Genomic DNA, 23,177 nt, shown 5'->3' with positions numbered 1-23,177 from the left:
TCTCCCTGACCTTTTACATATTTTTCAGAGGGGGGTCCCTAATTGTTCCGTACCACATTATTACTGAACAGAAACAAAGAAACCATGTACGTTTCAAAGAGTGGCATATTCCTTCATTTTTCCACAGTCATAACAACAATGTATACATAAAAGGATAGACTTAGTAGAGACTGCATTTCAAGAAAAGGGTAACAAGCAGAATAGATATTTTGAAATCCTCATTTGTCCGCATACGCTTCATGTCTGTGTTTGAGTTGCACCTAACAGAGATCTCTTAACATGCTAATTGTCTGATCAAAAACGGTGGAAAACTTACAAAGGTCTGCTCTTGAAGCTTTGTGAAATGCACATATTGTTTCAGGTTTGTTCTATGAATTACCTGTTCCTGTGCCTTATCAATCTACATATTGACTAGGCTAGCCAGCCAAGATGGCGGACGCGACTCTCCAACCCTCTCCTCGTCTCCCCCCATTATTCTTGAGAAAGAGGAATCACATTTTCCAATTTAGTACACTTCTCTTTAAAATGCTAGTTAAAGAAATAGTATTCTCAGTCCAATTGTAACAGCGGTGTTCGGTGGAGAAAAGATAACAGCCAACACTGGTTTCGTCACGGATGTGACTTTTTCAAGGCTTTAGATAGGTATTGTTAATCCTTCCAATGCGATTAAGGACTAGCATTGCGTGTACCATTAGGGTTAGAGAAATGGTATGGCTAGCATTAAAATAAAGTAGCGGTGTCCAATAAATGTCCTGGAGGGCATGATTGGTGCCAGATATTCAGAATAACCCCAGTTATGTTTATGAGCTCCATTCAAATTCAGGTAAATGTATCTAAGGTGGACATCCTGAATCTGCTACTGATTTCTGCTAACTTCTAAGTTTAGTGTAAGAGTTACCGTTCTGTTTAGCGTTAGTTTTAAGGACAGTTGGCTTTAGAATTAGTTTTATGTAAAAAGTAAAGTTTATGGTTGGGGGGAAAGAGGGTTAGGTTTGGGGCAAGATGAGCCAACACACTCACTCTTACCATGTGTAACAAGAAAGACAATATTAGACTGAGATTGAAATAAGAATTCCTCAAAAAAATGAACGCATAGGGCAATTGTGTTTTCTTTTTCTTACATGCAAATGCATCCAAAGTGATATTTCGAAATGTGAACCAGGACCTTAAGAACAGTTTTGTAGACTATCCAATGGTGCTAGAATTAAAAGTACCTGTTGGGGCTTCAGTCGCATTTTGTGAACCTTCAGCAGAAGGCATCTGTGTGTCTCGACCCAAAGTCTCTCCTCCAGTCTGTACATCATTTATAGATATCATGACATCTGAAGAAGAGGAACATAAACTTAGATAATGCATAAATCAATCTTTCATTTCTACTAACGTAGAGGTGGTGATTTATTGGAAACTTCAAAGGGGGGAAATAGATGGCATTTTCGGTTGTTGAATTAAAGTGAAAATGCAGAATTGCAGAACTCTAACAGAAACACATGCAGAATAGGGACAAAGAACAAATATTCTTGGGTTAGGAGGATTGGTCACTGGCTGCCTGATATATATGAAGAATGTTCCAAGGCACGTGGAGAGGGCACAGAAAAGAGTCAATTTGTTGCCCAGACCATAAATAGAGAACAGGACAAACTTCATTTAGGTTAGATAATCGGGTACATTGGCGTGCAGGCTCCTGCAGCAAAATGCAGTCATTGTAACAGGTGGAAAATATGTATTTTACACTCTACCGATTGGCTCTCCCATGCCACCACACAGCCCTCACGTTTATATTTGCAATGAATTATGATCCTTTGCTCATGGTTTGTGACCCCCTGCTTTGAGTAACTGAAGTAAGAGCAAACAATTTTAGGCATTGGTAATCAATCGTGTCAAACAATCATTTGTGTCATGTTCTGCAAACTTAAAGGTCAAAATATCTATAAATGTAATTTTAAAGCCCATACAACACTGAATTTACACTGGACTTTGAGTAAATTACTACAATCTTCTTTTATTCAATAAAGTCCCCTTACTTTCAGCAGTTCACAGTTTATCTAAATGCCAGCCCTTGGAATCCTCCCTCTCCCCATTCTACATTACATCTTAGATAGGTGGGCAACATTCCTACAAATTTCCCCTCTCAAAATATGCAAATAAAACAGGCACACATACAAATTACCATCATGAAAGTAGCAAACGCTCACTTCTACATAAAAGATCATAACAGTCTTAAGGATGAATTTGCGGACTAAAAATAAGAATATTTCTTATATAAACTTCACGCCGAACGGTGAAATTACTTCTCTTGCCCTTCTACATTACGCCTAACTACTTTGCTCAGACTCCCAAAACTCCATTCCTTTACATCTTCTAACACAATGACATTGTTCCTCACATCAATCACTCTCTGGGGTTGAGAATAGTCACCCTCCCCCTTCCTCAAAATTCCTGCTCTTGCTTTTACCACCCAATCTCAACCTCGCAAGTTTCCTTATGCTTCACACTTTTCCTGTGACCATAATCTTGTTCACTCATCCTTTGCTTTTCTCCCATTCTTGTTTTTATGGCCTTCTGATCAACCCACACTTGTTTCTTATTCTGCAAATACATTGGTGACTCCTGGGTAGCAGGTTTTCTCCCTTTGAGAGCAATAAATGGTGGCACACCTGTCAGAGTGAGGAGTAACTATGAGCCCACATCATTGTGTCCCAATTCATCCCTCAAAGTCAAGCCATTAGAAATCAGCAACTGTATGTTTGTCATTATAACATAGTTCACTCTCTTAACTACCCAATAGCTTGTGGTCTAAACAATGCCACTTTCTCATGTTTAATACCCATCTTGCACAAGAAATTCTTCATGGCCAATGAAGTAAATTGGGTAAAGTAAATCTAGGAATTCCCTCTTCAATTAACCCTATCACACACTCCATGCTTACATGTTCCTTGCTTTTTACAATAAACCACTTACTATACTAATCAACAATGAGAGCCAAAAATCTATTCCAGCTTCCAATTATTTCCACCAGACCAATAAATTCCATTGCCAAATGTTCCTATGGTTTCTTAGGCAATTCCCAACAACTCAAAGGTGGTTCCCTACATACCTTGATTGTATCACTATTGCTGCTTGCACTACAGCCTTTCACCTTCTCCTCCACTTCTCTAACCATTCATGGCCACCAGAAAAACTGTCTCAACCTGTTTTGGTTAAACTTCTTCCAAAATGGCCTTCACTTGAAGCCACAAATATTCAGCTCCTCCTTGACCACAATATATGATTTAATCCTTTCATTTTCTTCAGCTTCTCAATTCCAACCTTATTATTTCTAACAAGAGCAACCCATATGTCCTTGCAAACAGGGTAAGTACATTCGTACCAAAAAACAGCGTTCACAAGGAACTCATTTTAAATATCAATAACAATTTGTAGCAAATGAAGTAATTGCAGTACTTAATAAACTATTTTATTAAGTACTGCAATTACTTCATTTGCTACAAATTGTTATTGATATTTAAAATGAGTTCCTTGTGAACGCTGTTTTTTGGTACGAATGGATCTCAATTCCAACCAGAACTTATGAAACATTGCAATTCACCATAAACTTGATCCTCCACCACAGTTTGTCACTAGTCCTCTTCAGGCAAACTCACCCACATCACAAATACCAACAACCTCCTGTCCTTTCCCTTCACCAACTTATAAACTGTCATCCAATGGCATTCGAGACAAGCAATCCATCACAACATTTTACTTTCCCTTCACATAGCCCATCACAAAATTGAAATCCATTATGGACAGTAACCATCTTATTATTCTGGGCAAGACACCACCTTATAACAATTGTATATGAGTGGCGCACACCTTCTGTACTTCTTAATCAGTTTAAAAGTGAAATAAAATTGAGCTTGCAAAGCAAGTTTGGGGAACTGCCTTTGTCCCTATATGATAGCGGTAGAAATGTTCAAGACAAGTAGTCCCTGAAAAGCCTGTGTCCACTGCCGAGTGTATTTAGCAAACAATGTCAACAACTGAAACATTCATTTTACAATATTTTGCAATGCTGTGTATACCCTTATAAAAAAAATAATTCCACAACAAATTGTTTTTCAACATCAATGAGAGTATACAATATCTGTATCATATTTTTGACGTTATAATTGTAGTATCATTTCGTTGATTATGTTAAATGCAAAATCTTCATCTGTACATTCCACATTGAGAATTTGCGTTGCCGTATGCATTTCGCGACTCAAAGTCCCTTCCTCAGGGGCCAGAACAGTATGGACAGACTTTTCTTCAAAGTGATCAGACCTGAATAGCTCTCCTAAATCAGTTTGCCATCAACTGTTCATATGGGTATTCCACCTTCCACTCCTATTCCGTAATGCGGATTGGTGTCACTACAACGCATGCTTTTACCACGCATGCCTTTACAACGCGGTTTTTACCACGCAGTCCATTACAACGCATAATGCTTTTAGGCGCTGGATAGTGAATTATTTAATTTACTATTCCAACTCCAGTCCCCGTGGATAGCAGGGAAGGTGTTGGATAGTATATTAAATACATTCCCTATCCTAGAGCGCCCCCCAGCGCAATGCGTTGTAATGGTTTGCGTGGTAAAAGTTGCGATGTAATGGTAGTGCGTTGTAAAAAATTCGTTGTAACCATGCCACACCCCGTAATGCTTAACTGGATTCTCCAAATCGACCAGGTCACTCCACTTTAGCGACAACGTTAAAGTAGAGTGACCTGGTCAATTTGGTAAAATATTGTAAAATTAATGTTTCAGTTGTTGACATTGTATGCTAAATACGCTCTGCAGTGCACACAGGCTTTTCAGGCACTACTGGTCTTGAACAGTTCTACTGAAGACACCACCTTCCCATCATTTCCCACACTTAAATATGTGCAGCAAAGGTTTGTGATCCATACGGACAACAAATCCCAACAAGTAATTCTTCTAGTGGGTTATCCCTCAACAACATGGCAATGACTCCTTCTCAATGGTGGAATAAGACCATTTCGCTCCCTGCAATCTTCTGGATGCAAATCCAATTACCCTCTCCTGTCCATTCACCCTCTGGGAAAACACAGTCCCCAATCCAATGTTACTGGCATAATCCAATGTTACTGGCATTCATAGTAAGGATTATGGGGCATATTAACAAGGAACAGGGAAAATTAACGCTAAGGGCCCTTAGCGTTATTTTTTTTAACGCCCGCTATCACTGGATAATATCGCCTGGTTATCGTGTTATTAACAACGCTAACCGCCTAGGCGATAAAAAATCCAGCGATAGTGGCATTTTGGGAGGTTATCACTGGTAATGTAGCGCTAAAACTACAAGGATAGGGATATCCTTGTTGATAGCCCATGGTGCATTTAGCCATGTAATCCACCTCCCATTGGGTTACATGGCTAAGTCTGAAAATTAGCAGACGTACAAAATCAGCGTTACCTGTGGTTAGCGCTGCTTTTTTTGTCTCTAACAGGGTTAGCGTGAAGCTTGATAATAGGAGAAATGTCGCTTAGCGGCATTTCTCCTATTATTTTGCTCTGGAACGCCCACTTTGCATCTCATTAGAGATGCAAAGGGAAGCGTAGTGAAAAAGGTTGCTAACATGCGATTTTGCATCTTAGCACCCTGTTGTTGATAGGGCGATATTTTTATCTCCGCTTCTCTGGCTTTTAAAGCCAAAAAAGCGGTGATAAATCCCTTGGTAATATGCCCCATGTTATTTACCCTGGGAGCATCTGTTCTTAGTATATAGAGCTGTAGATTCCCATGCTTTCCATACTCCTGCTATCTAATGTTGGGCCCGGATGTTTGCAAGTTTACAAGCCACGAGGTATGGTGACTCCTCCTTTCGGTGATAGTGCGGAAGGGTAGCGACACCATTGTTAGATTGTTTTCCCGCAGGAGGGTGAGAATGGAGTAGGTAAATGTAGTACAGAGATGTCCAGGCATATGTAATGTAAATAATAGATGCAACAACCATTGGTGTCCGGGAGGTTGGAGGGCGCATGCAAATCTAAAGCTCTACATGCCAAAGGGTAAGTAACATAATTTGTTCGAGGCATGTGTGCTGTAGATGCACATGCTTTGCATCTATACTGATATAATAAAGAGAGAGCCCAAACCTTTGAGGCGGGTAATCTCAGGAACCACAGCACCAATCACAACACCCAATACAGCGTTGGAAAGGGCAGTTGCAGCAGAAGGACATAGGCTATGCAGACGCCCACCATATACATTTAAAAGGTAAAAGAACCGTGCCAGCAAAGTAGTTCCTTGTGGGCGTGTCTGCATTGTGCTGTGGGCGTGACAAACGCTGGGGGCGTGTGGTACGTTCCACCCTTCATGCCATGTCTCATATCGTGTGCTAATCCCACCCTGCTCCCTTTAAATACCTCTGCACCCCATAATCATAACCCACCCTTACTCCTTAAAATACCCCAACACCCTTAAACACTAACCCATGTTAACCCTATAAATATACCCTGTACCCCAAAACCCAAACCTATCCCTAAACCCTAAAAATACCCCTGTACCCAAAACCCAAACCTAGCCCTGAACCTTATAAATACCCCTGTACCCCAAAACCCAAACATAGCCCTGAACCCTAAAAATACCCCTGTACCCCAAAACCCAAACATAGCCCTGAACCCTAAAAATACCCCTGTACCCCAAAACCCAAACCTATCCCTAAACCCTAAAGATACCCCTGTACCTCAAAACCCAAACCTAGCCCTGAACCCTAAAGGTCCACTGTACCCCAAAACCACCCCTGAACCCTAAAATACCCCTGTACCCCAAAACCCAAACATAGCCCTGAACCCTAAAAATACCCCTGTACCCCAAAACCCAAACCTAGCCCTAAACCCTAAAAATACCCCTGTACCCAAAACCCAAACCTAGCCCTGAACCTTATAAATACCCCTGTACCCCAAAACCCAAACATAGCCCTGAACCCTAAAAATACCCCTGTACCCCAAAACCCAAACCTATCCCTAAACCCTAAAGATACCCCTGTACCTCAAAACCCAAACCTAGCCCTGAACCCTAAAGGTCCACTGTACCCCAAAACCACCCCCGAACCCTAAAATACCCCTGTACCCCAAAACCCAAACATAGCCCTGAACCCTAAAAATACCCCTGTACCCCAAAACCCAAACCTAGCCCTCAACCCTAAAAATACCACTGTACCCCAAAACCACCCCTGAACCCTAAAATACCCATGTACCCCAAAACCCAAACCTAGCCCTGAACCCTTAAAATACCCCTGTACCCCAAAACCCAAACCTACCCCTGAACCCTAACAATACCCCTGTACCCCAAAACCCAAACCTAGCCCTGAACCCTAAAAATAACCATGTACACCAAAACCCAAACCTATCCCTAAACCCTAAAACAACCCATGTACCCCATAACCCAAAACTATATCTGAACCCTTAAAATACCCAAACACCCCAAAACATATACCTCAGTACCCCAAAGCATATACCCCTATACCCATACTTACCTCATCCAAACATTAAAAAAAACATGCTTTTACCATTCATGCATTTACAACGAATTTCGTTGTAAATGTATGCGTGGTAAAAGCATATAAAATGTAATGCCATGCTTTATAATGGCATTGTGGAGTCATGGTACTTTCGTAATGAAAGTATGCGGAGTGATGGTATGCGGAAAGAAAGTTGCGGAATAATGGGTGTTTACCTCCCCCGGTAAGTACATTGGTGGCACGGCGGCCCACATCTCCAGCAACATACTCATATTTTTTCACCACCCATTTGAAAAATGCACAGGTCTCTCTCATTGATGGCCAGCACCGACACACTTTTAGACACACCTCCCGCCACAAGTTCTAGAATTGCGAACTTTAGAGCTGGGGAGCTACGTTTGAATCTCGGCATCAGCTCAACATCCTGTGATTCCAGGCAAATCGCTTTGTCTCCCCGTGCCTACCACAAATGAATGTGTTCTTCTGTAATGTAAATTGTGCTCATGCCATGTTGTCGAGTTTGCGCTATATAATATTGCAAGGAAAAATAAAGTAGGGAAACTCGAGTTCACAGACTACTGAACGCGCACTCTTAAGTGCATCAGCAGTGCACTGTGAATTGGAGCGTTTCACAGGCCTGTCACAGATGAGAGATGCTATCAAAACTAAATCCTACAAAACAATATACTACTGGCCGGCAGCAATTCATTCCCGGGCAACGTCGGGGCGGGTTGCTAGTAGACTATAGCAGTATTCTCCCAATTTGGTGACTAACCAGTGTTTGAAAAAGTGTTTTTAGCACTGCTTGTCCTACATTGGATTGTTGACGTGCCAATGCATCCACACAATAATGTTTGGTAAATGTGTGTGGTGTACACCATGTAGCTGCTTTGCATATATCCGCTATGGGAAGGTTACCTAAAAAGGCCGTAGATGCTCCAATTTGAGAGTTAAAGTTCTTTTAGCTTTAAAAACAAGTTTGAATACATTTAACAATCCGTCTAGAAAATCCGGATTTAGAGATAGGATTTTCTTTATGAGGTGGAGCAAATGCAACAAAAAGTTGTTTTGCGAAAATCTTTTGTTCTATCGACTTAGTATAATAGTGCTCTGTTGACATCAAGTGTATGTAGAGCTCTTTCTGTTACTGAATCAGGTTGAGGGAAGAACACAGAAAACTCAACTGATTGGTTAATTTGAAAGCAGAAACTACTTTTGGAAGGAATTTTGAATTTGTACAAAGAACCACTCAATCTTTATGAAGTTGAAAGAAGGGTTCTTCTAAGGTTAATGCCTGTAGCTCATCAACACGCCTTAATGAAGTGATAGGAATTGGAAAGGCAACCTTCCAAGAAAGAAATTGTAATTCACAATTGTGTAATGGCTCAAAAGGTGGACCCATAAGCCTTGTGAGAACAATGTTAAGGTTACAGACAGGTGCAGGTGGTATCCCAGGTAGTATTATTCTTTTAAGGCCTTCCATAAAGGCTTTAATTACTGGAAATATAAATAAGGATAAATGTTTTCTGTTTTGCAAGTATGCAGCTACTGCCACAAGCTGTAGGTGAATAGATGTGTAGGCTAAGCCAACTCACTGTAGAGGCAAAAAGTAATAAATAATATTTTGTACAGATGCATCTAACAGATCAATTGTGTTACTATTACAACATATAACAAACCTTTTCCACTTTGCTGCATAACGTGCTCTAGTGATAGGTTTTCTTCCTTCTTTAAGAATAGTCATACAATCTGGTGGTAGGTTTAGTTATCCAAATTCTATGACATTATGAGCCAGATCGCTAGATTGAGCTCCTTGGGGTTTGGTTGTCTGATTGCTCCATGGCTCTGTGTGAGAAAGTTGGAAGTGATGTGCAGCTTTTGGTGTGGAACCACTGACAGTTCTTGTAGTGTGGTGAACCATTGTTGATAATCCCACGTGGGAGCGACTAGAATCAGTGTGAGAGATATGTCCCTGAGTTTCCGAACCAGAAATGGAAGGAGAGGGAGGGGCTGAAAAGCGTAAGCAAATATCCTTGACCAGTTCATCAATAGGGCACTGCCTTTGGATAGATGGTGTGGGAATCTGGAAGGCGAAGTTTGGGCATTTTGAGTTCTCTGCTGTGGTGATGAGATTTATCTATCTGTGGAACCCCCCTTTTTTGGAAGTATGGAAGGAGAACCTGGGGATGAAGTTCAAATACGTGAACTTGTTGCCCCATCCTGCTGAGTTCGGCAAATTGATTGTTCATGCCTGGAAGGTGCTCTGCCAGAAGATGAACTGTGATGTATTGCCCAACGCCAAATGGTCTGAGAGGCCTGACAACTGTAGAGTGTGTACACCCTTGTTTTCGTACAGAGTACATAGCTGTCATCTTGTCCATCCGGATTAAGACAACTTTCCCTACTAGGTGAGGCTGAAAAGCTTTAGTGCTAGGTAAACAGCTAGAAGCTCAAAGTAATTAATGTGGAGACTTTTGTGATTGGTATTCCATAAACCCTGAATCGTTAAGTGCTGAAAAATGGGTACCCCAAACTGTGAGAGATATATCTGCTGTTAGTACGACTTGTGGAACTGGGTCGATGAAGGGCCGCCCTTTGAAATTCAGGCTGCACTGGAAGAGACTAGAGCTGTGTGAGTGTTTAGCATTGCTCTCAGATATGGTTGCAGTTGTGAGGGATGAAGGTGGGATTTTTGTGCATTGACTGTAAATCCCAATTGAGGGAGAAGGTTTATGGTGACTTGAGTGTGTTGTAAACACCTTTGCTGTGTGTTTGCTTTGATGAGCCAATCGTCCAAATATGGTAAGACATGCATTTGTTGTCTTCTTCAATGAGCTGCTACTACTGCTGGACATTTTGGGGCAGATTTACAAGCCCCTTGCACCACTTTTGCGTCATTTTTAACATGGGAAAAGTGACGCAAAAGTGGCATAAGGGGCTTATAAATCTGCCCCTTTGTACCTACTCTGGGTGCAGTAGTCACTCCGAATGGGAATACTTTGATGTGATAGTGATTTCCTGCTATCACAAATCTGAGATATTTGTGATGTGCTGGATGTACAGGAATATGGAAGTGTGCGTTCTTTAAGTCTAGTTTGGACAAAAAGTTGCCTTTTTGCAGAAGTGGAAGCACTTGTTGAAGGGCAACCATATGGGAGTTTTCTGACAGTATGTATAGGTTAACGTTCTGAGATCTAGGATTGGTCTTAAAGACCTGTCCTTTTTGGGGATTAGGAAGTAAAGTGAGTAAACTCCTGATCCTTGATGTTGCAATTGAACGGTTTCTATAGCTCCTTTTGTTAGAAGAGCGTGTACCTCTTGTTTGAGGAGCTGTTGGTGTTGTGTTATGAGGCCTATTTTGCGCCAGGACAGGTGGGAAATTAGGTATGCAAGGAGGAGTGGCGCGCTATCAGGCAGTCGCGCTTCTATGGTGGGCTGCCTGATGTGCTCCACGAAAGAAGGATTCCACCATTTAGGTTTTTCGTGGAAAGAGTAGTTCTGGGACAGGGTTGTGCCTACTCCCCACAGGAAGTGGTCACATAGAGGGTGTAGCAACGCCAAGTCTAATTAGCTATTGGATAAAACCCTTCACTCCCTTAACGCCCCTAAATTGAGTATTTAGGTGGCTAATTTAGATTTCCATGACACAATAAGAAGGACCAAAAGGAGCCGAAGAAGCAAAAACTGAGGACTGCTGCTGGACTTTTGGAGCCAAACCCTGCCTGCCTGTCCTCCCCCGACAATATGACTCTTACTAAAGCTGGACATCCTCCAAAAGCCTCAGAGGGCCTCTAGCACTTCACCAAGCCATCAGCATCACCCTTGAAGGAGAAGCCACTTCCCTGAAACCTGCAGACACTGACTGCAATGTCCAGATCACTGTTCTGCTGATCACCAGGTCCACCGATGCAGCAGCTGCGCAGAAGGAAATCACCGAGCTCCATGCGCTCCAATTTTGTCTCACCACCAAGTGAGAAGATGCCAGGACCAACCAGAGCCACCCTGCACCAATACCCTAAGTACCAGACACCTTGCAGCAACGAAAGCTTGTTTGAGCCCAATGCCTCAGACAGACCAGCCAACTACGGATTTCAGCATCGCAGATGCAAACAGAGAATGGCCTGGCTGTCCTGTTCTGTCCCCATTTACAGGTCTAACTGAGAACCAGACGTGCCTCCTTTCACGCATGTGCACTAGGCAACCAAAACCCTCTACACCTGAAATTCCCGGCCCAGGTCCAAGACAACTGACGATTCTCCCCTGCTCCTAGGACCCTCATGAACTGAAACCCAGTTGGGAGCTCTCGAGTTGGTCCCTCTTTTCCTACGGTGTAGCGCGCCAGGCTTTCATCCCCTCTAGCACCTCTGCACTCGGACACTTCAGGGCAGTTAAACTCGAACTGCTGGTGGTACTTTGGACCTTGTCCCCCTAGAACCTTAAGTCTAAAAGGGGGCTCCCAAGATTAGTTTACAAATACCTGTATGCAGTTTGTTTATTTCTCCATAGGAAAGCATTAGGCATTAAAACGCATTAGTGTGACATTTTTACTTACCTGTAAAAATGTATGAATTGAAATGTACTTATCCAGTTACGAAGTTCTTGGTGTTAACATGAATATAAAAATACCTGCTATTTTTCTAAAATTGGTGTTGATTTTCTTCTTGAGTGTCTCATTTATTGACTCAGTGTGTATAACAAGTGCTTAACACTACCGTCTGATAAGCTCAAATTGGTCATTTCAAGTATTTTGTTTTCATAAAAGCACATGGCATACCCCTTTAAAATATTTTACTGCCTGTTGGAGTTTGATCCTGTAAATGTAATGTGGTTCTTGTAAAGCGCGTCTATCACTCCACGGAGCATCTTGGCGCTGCGAGAGCCAGCAGTAGCAGCAGCTACTCATCTGGGACGACCTAACTTTTCAGACGAGACTTTTGCATAGTGCATCAGGTAGTCTGAAGGCCCAAGTTTTTAGTGACTTCCTAAATACCTAAATACTGATTCGGAGGTGGTTTGGCGGAGGTGCAGGGGTAGTTTGTTCGAAGCCTTTGAGCCCGGGAACGCCAGTGCCTTTCCTCCCCTAGTTTTTAGACTGAAAGTGGGGATGGAAAGCAGATTGGTGTTTGAGGATCTCAGATTACACGAGGGTGGATAACGTTTAAACATCCTCTGAAGGTAACAGGGGCCTCGTGAGTGATAGGCCCTGAACGTGATCAGTAGGACTTTAAACAGCACCCTCTTGTGGATCGGTAGCCAGTGGAGGGTGTCCATAGCTGCTGTGGCTGATGTCCTCCTATGCCATCTCAACACCAATCTGGCTGCTGCATGCTGGACCATCTGTAGCTTGTGGACAACCGTCTTGTTGGTCCCTGCATATAGGCTATTGCAGTAGTCCAGGCGAGATGTTATAAGTGCTACCGCCACCATTTTTCGTACTGAGAGTGGTACTAGTACTAGTGGTACTACATCCATATATTGGGCATTTTTATTTTCTTCTTGCTGAATATGAACCTTAGCATAAGATAGAAATCCTGAAAGGATATCAGGAACATGAAACATGGTTTGGTGGGTATTTACTACATATATGCGGAATGTTATATTAGGGCATTTAAGGAATCCAGGAGTTACCTGGCCCTTGCTGACTGGCCTACTCCGAATTCAGATGCAGGAAATCTCAGCACGAAGGAATTAAGAGAGGAAGTAAATCAATTAGCTCTATATATAGATTAGTATAACAGTACACTCTATAGACAACAGGGGCTGGTGTTTTGGTTCCAGCTGCTACCCAAGCACCTACTCCAGTACAGACCATTAGATCACTCAATATTAATGTGTGTAAGAAATTGGGTTGTTGGCTGACTTGAGTGTGAGCCCTGGTCAAGTAACAGCCACATTCCCTTGAAGGGTGAACCACAAAACGTCACTAAATTAACCTGTGATTAGTCCTTGGTAGCTTGCCACAAAAAGCAGTCAGGCTTAATTTGAAGGTAATGTGAAAATATGTATGCAGTACACAAACAGTAATAAAGTGAAAACACAACACAATAAAAATTCAAAACTAATTTTGAAAAATTGAGAAAATTATAATAAATTGACACCAAAACGACAGAAATCAAATCAGAAAAACCAGAGTTATTAATTTCTACAGTTTAAGGGTCAAAATTATGTTTAAAAGCAAAAAGCGCCAACCGAGTGAAGGACCGTTGAAACTGATTTTCTGCTACGGAGAAGAGCGTAGCCGGGGAAGCTGCGCAATCAATCTGATCGGCGATGCACCTTTGGCAGTTAGGTGTGCAGGTTGTTACCGGTCTCTTCCTGGTTCTCAAAGCACTTTTTGGCCAAATTTTGTCTGAATCCTACATTTTGGAAATTAGCAATCTGGGCACCTTTGTCATCACAGGAGTGAATGGAGACCTCTTGGGGGTTCAGCACTCACTCAGGCTGGGTCCAGGTGCGAGTTCAAGATGGTGGGCATCTGTTTTGTCCCTGTCCCTCTTAACAGGATGCCAGCCACACAGCTCACAGTCACTTCTGGAAGTCCTGTATGCAGGTGAAGATGCAGGGCTCAATAGCAAAGCTGGCTTTTTAGGGTTCAAGGCCAGCTCCAGGCAGAACAGCAGTCCTTCCAGGTACCATAGCAGTATAGTAGAGTGCACACCAGGCAGCCCGAGAGCCCTTCCACAGGTCCAGTACTGAACTGCAGAGATGGGTCTGACAGCCCTAATTTTAAACCCTGGTGCCCTTCTCTGATAAGGTGGGAGAAGTCTCTTTAAAGGTTCTTTAACCCCTTGCATGCTCATGACGGAACGGTTCCGTCATCAGCGTCGGTGCTCCGGTGCTGATGACGGAACATTTCCGTCATGAGCCAATAGCGTTTTAAACCCTTCAGCACTGCAGCGAAATTCGCGCAGCACTGAAGGGGTTAAAGTTCTCTGCATTTCCTGCCTCCCCTGCCCTACAAGTTGGCTGCAGTGACAATACAGGGTAGTTAGGCCTAGTGTGAGGAGACAGGGCACAGCATATCCAGGTAAAACTGGAGCTGTGCTTAATACACACATCCTCCCCATCAAGCCAGTTAATGGCCCATTGAGGCTCAGCTAATCTCACTAGTGTGTGACTGTTTGGGAGGAATTCACAAAGTCTGTCAGCTACAGCCAGTTATGTGACCCAAAACAGGCTGCAGGCACAAGGGGCTAAGGGCAGAAAAATGACAACTTTCTAAAAGTGGCATTTTCAAAATTGTAATGATAAAAAGGACTTTACCATTATTTATTTTATTTCTTTATTCAGTGTTTTCTATAGCGTGATGCAGACCCTGAATTTGGTGTCAGAGCGCTTTACATTTCAACCACTTGGATATCAGCAGATATCTAATTCATTCATGTGAAGAACATGTATATGTGTTCCGTTAACATTGGCAAATATTTATCCATACACAAAAATATAATGAGGAATAATAGAAATCATTAGATTACATTCACGATTGTCTTGTCGTACTTCATTTTAGGAGCAGAGGCTAGCCATTCAAACTCCGTTAATGACAGTATCTTGAATCGAGAGGTAAGCAGTTTCTTTGTTCTGTGTCTAGCAGGGTAGTAGTATTCCTGCTCCGAATAGTTAAATTGAACATCTGAGTTAGGATCGCCGTATTGACTGCCCTTTTCCATAACGACTTAGGCGTCCCTGTTGGACGTTATGGGAGAAATGTACCCATTAGAAAGGACTTAGTCTTGAATCGAGGAGCATAGGTGATTCATCTGATACACGGTGGGAGTGATTCCAAATCCTTGGTGCTGCTCCTGTGAATGCTCTATCGTAAGTTCTTTTCTCACGGAATAATGCTGGTTTCATTAGAAAATCCTCCGATCCTATCGAAGGTCTAGTGCCGCAGGATAGTTTAATTTTATGAGCTAGGTAATGTAGTTCTGTGGTGTGTTGCCTTGTGAGTGATACAAGCATCTTTTGCTCTATTCTTGCTTCGTATGGTAGCCAGTTGAGCACTTTCAGATGAGGAGTGATCGTATTTTCTTGTGTACTGTTATAAGTCTAGTTGCGCGCGCGTATCAAGAGGGAGAGAGAGGACTAGGTAGCTAGTCCGTGTCCCCGGGGGTTATATGTAATAATCAAAGAAGACTAGCTTAAAATTACCATTAATTAAAGGACTCTTGCTTATTATGTAACGGGCACCTTGTAGGTGTGATCATGAAGCCCTCACCCACCAACCTAGTTGGTGGCATGCTTCATCATCGGGCCCACCCAGTGACACCTAGTATGTCCCGGGTGTGCTACGATGCCTGATTACAGCAGAGCTGGTATGTTATCGAAAATGCAGTGTGGGGTGTTTGGTGAAGTGTCGGTTAAAACGGCTTGGCGAGGGTCCCAGTACCAGAGGGTAAATTAGACTTTAATGACTGTCAGCGGTTAAAATTAAGGCTACAGGACGTTATACGGTGGCGAGTTACTACCACTTACATCCTTCAGTTGGTCGACATGTTTCAGCCAGTGCCTTAAATTATTCTGGCTTTCCTCAGGACCTTAAAAATGACTGTGGTGGTAAATAAATAAAGTGGGGGGTGTAATGCAGACACTGGGCCCGATTCACAGAATGAACTTAAGACTTAATCCTAAACTTACTACTATTTTGGTATTCACAGAATGCACTTACTACTTTTGGTATTTACAGAATGAATTTACTACTTTTGGTATTCACAGAAGTTAGGATTTTGTCTTAAGTTTGTCTTAAGACAGACTTAAGACAAACTTAAGACAAAATCCTAACTTCTGTGAATACCAAAAGTAGTAAGTTAATTCTGTAAATACCAAAAGTAGTAAGTGCATTCTGTGAATGCCAAAAGTAGTAAGTTTAGGATTGAGTCTTAAGTTCATTCTGTGTATCGGGCCCTATGTGTTACACTCCCTAAGGTGTTTATCTATGTGTGGAAGGGTCATTCCCTTCTCATGCATACACTTTGATTTAGCAGCTGGTGCTTCCTGGAGAGAAGCGGTAAGGGGATGACCAGCCTTTCTAGTCAGAGCCTGCCTTGTACCTGTTGCACCGCCGTCGTTCGGCGGTGCAACAGGTACAAGCTGCTGCTGCTGCTAAATCAAAGCAGTTCATTAAAACGTGCTTTGTATGAGTGATATTCCTCCTTTTTTTTCTATTAAAGAAAGAAGCTAGATTTATAAAAATTATAGGCAGTACAGACACAAACTCGTAGACCCTCATCCCACCTCTAATACTTATGGTGACTCAACTAAGGGTCTAGCAGGGGACACTCCCGCTTAAAACCCCATTTCCTTCGTACTATCTCCACAGAAAAAAGATATCTGCTTACACTAAAAACAATGGATTGTGTTGTTTCAGTTCTAAAAATTCTTTCCGCCTCACTGAAACGACTGAAGCCCAAAAGACGGCAAATAGGCTTTATCCATTTTCTTCTGGGGTGTGTATACGCAGAACAGAAGAATAGTACGTGCGCTTCATCCTCTATGGCGCCATTACTACACAGTTCACATCTAACTAGGTCATCCTTCCCTGCGTTACCTTTATTGCATACCCATCTCGCAGTATTTGCTTTGATTTGTAATATGCCATAACGGAACTTTAAATACACCGATTTAGCTAGGCCTGGTAAGATCTCATCCATGAAGGATTCAAATCTGCTCTCTGTCTTCATAGCAAGATATCTCAAAGTTAGGGTCCCCATTTCAGGGTTATGTAGTCTTAAGTTTAAAGCAAACGCCCAGTATCTTACTTTTAACACCTTTTTACAACTCAGATTTAGGCCTTCGGGATCTTCCCAGTAGTGGCTCAGCCCCAGCTTAACAAACCAATCCTCAATATGGTTCAGCCATACCAGCTTCGTAGTGTTTTTTATTTTCAAAATTTCTTTTAAGGCTTCTCTGTAATCAACTAATTTGTCTGTTGACCACACGCGGACCCAATACAGCAGGGATCGTAAAGCCGCATGGTCATCAGTACGATGGATATCCAAGTCCATTATGATTGGGAGTAAAGGTGTACGCCGTGGGATGGCTAGTAATTTCCTAAAGAAAATGTTCTCTTGTATCATAAAGGCGTGTTTAGCTGCATAACCTCATAGTTCGGCCCCATAAAGAGAGGCCGATTGGGCTTTGTATTTATACAATTCCAATGCTGGAGACACAGCTTTGGAGCAGCTACTCCTGTGTCGCCTTGCTATCGGAACTAGATTCTGGGTGAGGATTGTTTTACTTTTATCCATTTGAGTTTTCCAGTCTAGTTTAGTGTCTAAAGCAATGCCTAAATAGTTAAAATTTTGCACATATTCGATCCTTTCTGTATTAACAGTCAGTGTTTTTTTTTAAAGTTCTATGACGATTAACCGCCATATACTTAGTTTTAGACAAGTTAATCTCCAATCCTTTAGTCTCACAGTAAGACCAAAAGGTATCTAGTAAATTTTGTAATCCTTTTGGTGTCTGCCATATTAAAATAGTATCATCTGCAAATAACAATGCGGGCACGTAGTCACCACCCATCTTGGGAGAATCCTGGTCGCAGCCCAAGAGGGTATCTGGTATATCATTTACATACAAGGAGAACAATGTCGGTGCCAACACGCATCCTTGTCTAACACCTCTATTTATATTGATCCGGTCAGTCAGTTCTCCATTTGGGCCCCATCTCACCCTGGCATAGTTTGCCTCCTGCAACCTGACAATCTGTTCCACTTCAGCCACTGATTCGCTGTACTCCACTCTCAGATCCTCCTCGTTAACATCCCTGGCAGGACAAACCTCCAATCCCCTACCCATGACAGTGGCTCGGAGGTCCTCCCTACAGCTCTCTGCACTAAGCAGGCTTCCCCAGCCGGTGACTCACTGTATTCCAACATTCCCTACTCTCCACCATTCTCCCTGGCATGAATCCCGTTCTCGCCTCCTCATGATTTGCATCCAGGCCTATCAGGGTCAGCCTCCACGCTCCACACTACCCCCCTAGACACTATGATGACAGCCACTAAGTGCCTGCCTCTGAATGTCCGCGGTCTGAAAGACTACTGGAAGGCCAAATTAGTATGCATCTATTTTACCAGACAGCATATCGACATTGGTTTTCTTCAAGAACTCCAACTCACTCATTCAACATCATCCCGCCTCAGGGCGGGCTAGTGCGCAGAACCGCATGTATCCCCCAACTCCTACTACGCGCAATGGACTGCCATACCTTTACGTAAGGGCCTATCCTGCCACCTGACTCAAGCCATATACGACACTGAAGGGCGTTGCATCTTCCTAGCTGGTTCGCTACACCGGCACCCGGTTATACTGGCCTCCATCTATAGCCCGAATACTGACTACCAGGTGTTCTTTGCAGACGTATGGCGATAAATTGCTAGTTTGCGGCCAGGCGCTGTGATATGTAGGGGGGTGACTTTATTGTGTTACTGGACCCAAATATGGATCGCTCTGGCGCTCCCTGTCAACCCCAGCCCATCGCGGCTGAACAGCTGCACACCTTAATTAACGATAATTGCCTTGCAATTATTTGGACACGCACGGGTGTAGTAAGGAGGGCACCTGTGTTACATAGGCAAATGGCATGTGGTAGGATTTAGATCATTTGTTGACTACCCATGATGTGTCACACATATCCTGTACACTCTCGGACCACATTTCCGCAATCCTGGAACTTTCCCCGCCAACGGGCACTCCATGGGCATTCACATGGAGACTGCTCTCTACAGCACGCTGAGACTGTCTTTCAAACTCACCATTATTGACACTTTTCCACCAATGAGGGTTCAGTTCCTCCCCATCGGCTTTATGGGAGGCCTTCAAGGCTGTGATCTGAGGAGTGTGCAAGGCGGTGTTCTCAAGGCGATCATAACTTGCCTCGCCATGCTGGAGAGTGACCTCTGAGTGCTCGAACTAGAATGCCATGCCTCTATGGATCCTGCCACCATACCAACTTTTCGCAAAAAACGTACTAACTATAACGAAGAGGCAGGGCGAGAGTTCCATTACTTGACCCGTGAATTGACGACACGTCGTTATGGCGAGGGAGATCACCGTGGTAGAACACTGTCTAACATGCTCTGCGGCCTTAGACTATGTAGTAGAACTACTTGATCATCAAATAGAATGACAATCATTCCCCACCACGTTGCTACACACAATGACCTCCTTCTACTCTCGAGTCTTTAATGCCACGACCTTACCGAGCACGGAGGAGCTTGAGACTTATTTGGATACTATATAATTACTCTGGCTTGACTGCGCCCATCGCCTATACTTGGATTCCCCCTTCACGGAGGATGAAATGCTACATGTCACAGAGCCTCCCCGGCGAGATGGCGCCTGTCCTAGATGGGCTTGCAACTTCCTTTTACAAGGAATATGCCATCCTACTGATCCCTCGCCTGCTCGCTATGCTTCTCAGAAATTCTCTGAACTGCCACCACAGCTTCGTGAGGCAGTCATCGGTACGGTAGTCAAACCCGAAGAGCCAGCGAATCGGTGCGATTCCTATAGGCCACTGTCAATGAGAAACATAGACAACAAAAATATCCACAAAACTCATTGCCAACTGCCTCTTCAATCTTACCAGACATAGTTCGCCCAGACCAATAGAGGTTTGTGCCAGGGTGGTCCACAGTACACAATCTTCGCACCCTGTTTGCTGTTATTCACAGCATGGAGTCCCATCTCGCTGTGATCGCTGCTCTACGAGACGCCATAAAGACGTTCAATTCATTGGAATGGCCTTTTCTATTCTTACTCCTTTGGGCCACAGTCTGCATTTTTTACACCATATCAAGTTACTATATACTTCCCCCAACTGCCAGACTACACTTAAATGGGATCATATCGGACCCGTTTCCGATCGTCATGCACAGTCTGTAATTTGTTGTCTGTAGATCAGCCCCTTGATGTTAACTCTTCAACACATGTATGTTATTTTCATCTGTGAGATGATGTTTTCTCATCTGACTAGGTTAACTTCATGTGTTGTTGCATTGTTGTATATATTAGATTTCTGTCATTATATTGAGTGTCCTTGTGGCTAGGTTCCCCGCAGTCATTTCATTTATTTTTTCATTTATTTCTACATTGTTTTTCAACAAGACTTTCAGTGCTGTGTGAACCCCCTTTATCTTGCCTAACATTGATATCCAGCAATTGTATCATTATCCTTATGTTAATATTTATTTCTATTGCAGGCACATCCCACTGTTCTTCTGTGCTTCTGACTCTGATACCCTGAGGAAGGTGATGCCCAATGTCTAGCAAACACCGAAACGCGCGTTGGCGCAGGATTCCAATAGTTGGAATGTCAGGAGTCTTTAGAAAATGTAATCCATTCCATGTCTCTAACAGTCACGTTGGATTAATTATTGATGTTATTCTATGAATTATTTGTGATCTACATTTTGGATTGTATCTGTCTGACATATGTGCCTTTTTTTAATCATTGTATACCCTAACTTTATATGAGATTTCAGCATATTATTATTTTCAGTAGTTTGAACCCTCTTATGTTTGTCTTGTATGAATGATCCATTTGGATTGTGTGAGAATGGGAATATTTGAGATTGTGTGCTTGAGATTTGACTGAGTGTTGGGTGGGATGTGCTACTGATGTTTTGATTCATTATGATATGATTCCTTAGCTATCAAATGTATCCAATAAAAATAATTTTTGGATATATTTCTATCCTTTTTTGTGGTTCACTGTTATATTTGTGCACTGCCTTGTTGCGTTATTATATCATTGACTATTTACAATATTGAAATTAGATAGAGAATCTTCTATTGAAATTGTTTTGGTTCATTCCCCCTGTTTTCCTCTACCTCACCTCTGCCGGGGGGCCCCCTTCTTTGGATTGGTTCATTTGCTAACCTTTACCCTAGGAGTCAATTCCGCCCTGTTTTCTCTGAATGAACCCCGCGTCCCACAGCAGTAGACTTCTTGCTCTATCACCAGATCCATGCCACATGCCGAACAATACATGACAACAGGTTACTGACCACTCCATAATGCAACCCCGCTGATATGCCTTCTGGGCTTTGTCAGAGACATACCTTCTGAGATTCAACGCCTTACAGCTATGCTCTTGCTTATGGCTAAGAGTCGAGTTGCTATGCATTGGGGGAGGAGAGCTGCACCCAAAGTCGAGTCCTGGCTGTAGGATGCAGCCTACTGTCAGAAGCAACTGGCCAACTAATGCAGCCGACCTCTCGTCCTAAAGATATTGTGGAACCACTGCTATCGTATTTATGACTACGAGACTCCTCTCCCCTCCCGATCCATGGCAGAAGGGAACTTGCCTTTCCAAGCCCGCTCCCTGGATCTTGCAGCAGCAGTACCCCTACAGATACATCTGCACTATGGAGGGTTGGTTGATCCTCCCCCTGATGTGTAGCCTTATTGGTGGAGTGACTCACAACTCCACATTTTGGAGGTGCCCACACTCCCCTAAGCTCTGTCTCTAACTTACAGACTGTCAGATCTATCTTTCATTATTTGTAATCCTGGGATACTATGATGCCTCTAATGAGCTGACCTGCCTCTTCCCTCCTTTACTTCCCCCTCCCCCCCGCTCCCCCCACACCCTTCTTTTTTCTCCCTCCCCATTCTCTGTTGATCATTTTGAGGCCTCCGCCTCTAGGTTGTTCTTTGTATCAAATGCTAATAAAAACAATTTTTTTTAAAAGTAGGCAAAATGTCTGGGGGAAGACCATCCTAAGGCTGACAGGTCAAGAACTTCTTCACGCAAAAAAGGAGCAACTGGCTTATTCAGGGCAAACACTCTTGGAGATGCTGACAATCCAAAGACCAGTACATGAAATTGATAGTGAATCATGCTCTTCATTAAAAAGATCTGCAAACGTCTGGGTGAATATTTTAATGTCAGTATGATATACTCCCTGGAGCTTCGGGGAGCCTGGAGCCCTGCTGTAGTGGATCGCCGCTTTACTATATATAGTTAAGCTGACAAATGAGGCTTGAGGAGAGTTTGCAGCACATTTACAGGAAAAAAAGCATTATTAAAAGGTAACTCACCATTTTGTTTTATATTCACTATATTTTTCTCGGACAGGAAACAAACTAAAAAGGAACAGGGATGGTGGAGCAGGGCATTATGGAATTGCTGATATAACAAAAGAGACAGACTATATCCTTAGACTGTGTGTACACAGAAACACTCATTTTTAATTGAAGGGAATTAAAAGCTAAAGATGCAGGTCTTGAAGCTCGAGCTTTTCAACAAGCAAGGATGGGAACGAGGAAGATGAACGAGGAGGTAATGTGTAGGAACCTCAAATGTTTGCCAAACAACTTACAGCTTGTTGCAAACTCTGGATCTCCTGTTTGGGTTGAAGTATCATCATTTGTGTTCAGAGGATTGGAATACCGACATTTTGGACAAAGAGCCTCTTCTGCAGTACATTCTGCATCACATCTCCCGCACTTCCTGTCCATGGTTCATCCTGTAAAAAAATAATGAATGTGAGGTAGAAACCCATAGCCTGCTTAAGATTACATGTGGGTTTGATTGGCTGTTTAAGTGCACTGAACTGGCATTTCCCTTGGTACTGTGGAGTACATTGGGCAGAGAGTAAAAGTGTCAAGAAACAAAACTTAAGACTTAGATTTCAAACTCTCAGGAAATAAGAAAAACATGAGT

At 42.8% G+C, this 23,177-nt stretch overlaps 1 long non-coding RNA gene across 1 annotated transcript in view; it reads right to left on the bottom strand.

The window, feature by feature from the left end:
- LOC144783411 (uncharacterized) overlaps positions 1-22,972 on the bottom strand; it is a 31,475-nt gene extending 8,503 nt beyond the window's left edge. Inside the window, exons 1-2 of the long non-coding RNA XR_013601432.1 lie at positions 22,834-22,972; positions 1,215-1,322 (exon numbers count right to left, since the gene is read on the bottom strand). This is a non-coding gene — a long non-coding RNA (uncharacterized LOC144783411). The remainder of the gene's footprint in view (positions 1-1,214; positions 1,323-22,833) is intronic.
- Positions 22,973-23,177: the final 205 nt, after the last annotated feature.

This window comes from Lissotriton helveticus, chromosome 9 (genome assembly GCF_964261635.1).
Source record: "Lissotriton helveticus chromosome 9, aLisHel1.1, whole genome shotgun sequence".
NCBI lineage: Eukaryota > Metazoa > Chordata > Amphibia > Caudata > Salamandridae > Lissotriton > Lissotriton helveticus.
Note: the sequence above shows the minus strand (reverse complement) of the source record. Positions and strands in the feature narration are given on the sequence as shown.